This window comes from Chiloscyllium plagiosum, unplaced genomic scaffold, assembly GCF_037043375.1.
Source record: "Chiloscyllium plagiosum isolate Xiang-an unplaced genomic scaffold, Cpla_swu_hap1 HiC_scaffold_55, whole genome shotgun sequence".
NCBI lineage: Eukaryota > Metazoa > Chordata > Chondrichthyes > Orectolobiformes > Hemiscylliidae > Chiloscyllium > Chiloscyllium plagiosum.
Window position 1 is genome coordinate 282,080 of NW_028270194.1, and position 2,590 is coordinate 284,669.

The window sequence follows — 2,590 nt, forward strand, 5'->3', positions numbered from 1 at the left end:
TCCGAAAGCCACGCTAGAAATTCACACACTGGGTACAAATATATATGCGCTCCGGCTCCGAAAGCCACGCTAGAAATTCACACACTGGGTACAAATATATATGCGCTCCGGCTCCGAAAACCACGCTAGAAATTCACACACTGGGTACAAATATATATGCGCTCCGGCTCCGAAAGCCACGCTAGAAATTCACACACTGGGTACAAATATATATGCGCTCCGGCTCCGAAAGCCACGCTAGAAATTCACACACTGGGTACAAATATATATGCGCTCCGGCTCCGAAAGCCACGCTAGAAATTCACACACTGGGTACAAATATATATGCGCTCCGGCTCCGAAAGCCACGCTAGAAATTCACACACTGGGTACAAATATATATGCGCTCCGGCTCCGAAAGCCGCGCTAGAAATTCACACTCTGGGTACGTCAAAAGGTTAGTAAAAGCTTACCAGTCAGGACTCTGCGATGCTGCTGTCAAATTGATCAGGTTTTTTTTTTGGGTTGGTGAGGGTCGGAGAGCAGACAAGAAACTAACTGAGAGTAAATCTAACTACTGGAAGCCTTGGATTTAACAGGCGCTTCCCCACCTTTAGAAAACTTCGGCCGAAGGTTGTCTGCTCCCTGATCCGCCAACGTTGCCAACTCGCCGTTGTCTCTTTTCCTTCCCGCGTCGGGGTCACCAAATGTTAAGACGGACCCGGAGGGTCCCGTCTTTGCGTGTTCTTTTGGAAGGAGAGACTCACACTGGCAACTATGATTAGATGCAGACAGCAGTTTATTCACAGAATCTTAACTGATACAACGAATCTACAAGCATGCATTCGTTGGAGAAGGCGTTCTGCCTTCCCGTTCAAAGTTGACACAATTATACTTCGCGCTGCCTGGAGTCCCCGGTCAGTTCGCCTTCCCCATTGGTCCATTCATCTGCGCGCGCTGGGGATCCGTCCTCCTATTGGCCGCATCGAAGTGCCTGTCCAGCTCCTGCTGTGCTTGACAATGGCTCAGCCATCCCTGGGAGCGGTTCCGATCCCGTATTCAATAGTCCATTGTGTCAAGGAATTACTATGCGTCTGACAGGCTAGCCATTTTCAATAGTTTTAGTTTAACTAAATTGTCAATTACACTTATCAACTTTAGACTTAAATAGAGCCATTCACACTCACTAGTTACAGGTTCCGATAGAGCAATTCACACTTGTCTAACAGTTACAGATTCCGATCAGTTTCTTTATTAATCCCGAGTTTCGATGGGGCAATTGATACTGGCTGGTATTTACAGGCTCCAAGATTTAATTAACATTATGCATATCCCTTACAAGCTCCAGCAGTCATGCAATCGCCTGCAGCAGCTCGCTTGGCTGTTGTTAACCATTTCAGGGCTGGAAGTGTCACCCTCCCTAGCCCTACATTAAACACCGCAGTGAAATCTCCCCAACATTAGCCACGCTCCAGGATGTGCAGAAAATCCTCTCATCCGTCGGACGGCTGAGACCAAACATTGCTGATGCCTGTCTCGCTGAAACAACCAACTTGTCGGAGGAGCAGCAGCGGCAGCTGGTGGACTCAGGCGAGGCGGAAGGCCACATGGACGAGGAAAGAAGTGCTGAGGAGATGGCAATTGCTGATTGGAGGTCGAAACGACTTCAACCTTGGCGCAGCCACCACGAGCGTGAACTGACGTCGGGTGGCCCCGCCTGACTGCAAGAAGACTTAATTTGGTTGCAGTGAGCACAAAGTGCTTTCATGCGTTTGTGTTGAAAAAAAGGCACCCTGCTGGCCGTCAGCTGCAGCACAGAGACAGCTGGCTCGTTGCAGAGGGGGAAGGGCGTGTGCTGATGTGTCCTGAAAGCGGTGTCGCGTTTTCAGCTCATCTGTGTTGCTGTGGCCCGCGTGCTGGTGAATGCTCACTCTTTCCAAAAAAGCAGCCGAGGCTCCTTCGAGCCGGAATTGAACCGGCGACCTAAGGATGACAGATTTGCGACACACTACAGTCCTCCGCTCTACCAGCTGAGCTATCGAAGGAGGGCCCAGCAGTGGCTCTCCCTTGCTGATACTTTGCCGCACTCCTCCACTAATGTGACGCCGTTGCCTCCCTGAAAATCTGTCACTCTGGGAGATCCTGAGCCAATGGCTGATCTCCACAGCTTCGGCCAGTGCTGGCATGAAGAAATCGTCTTGAGTGCTGATCCGAAACTGCCAGATTCTGCCGGTACAGTACCTGACTCGCAGCTTCATGTACATGTCAGGTTAGGGATTGGGCGCAGCTTACCGACTGGTTCAAGTTGCCTCCAAACACGTCCAGGACGTGCCCGCTGACCTCAGGCAGCTCACCCACCACCTGTATGATCCTTTCAAGGAGCTGACTTTCACCCGCAGGCGTTTGCCTTCGCTGCGCAGCTCGACTTTCTTCCTCCGCTGCACCCTGAAACAGCAGGACCTGCCTGTCGCTCACGCTTGAAGCTTTTGATCTTTCGGGACCACTCTCAGGGAGGCGGCGTACGCAAACGGTAATCCGTCTGCTGCAGACCAGCTGAGTGAGTGGGTGCACTTGCAGTTTTAAAAGCAAGTGAAGAATGCGGACATTGATC

The 2,590-nt window shown here is 51.2% G+C and overlaps 1 non-coding gene across 1 annotated transcript; it reads right to left on the reverse strand.

The window, feature by feature from the left end:
• Positions 1 to 1,934: 1,934 nt before the first annotated feature.
• On the reverse strand, positions 1,935 to 2,024 carry trnay-gua (transfer RNA tyrosine (anticodon GUA)). The gene is given in 2 exon segments: positions 1,935 to 1,970; positions 1,988 to 2,024. It is a non-coding gene; the product is annotated as a tRNA-Tyr (tRNA).
• Positions 2,025 to 2,590: the final 566 nt, after the last annotated feature.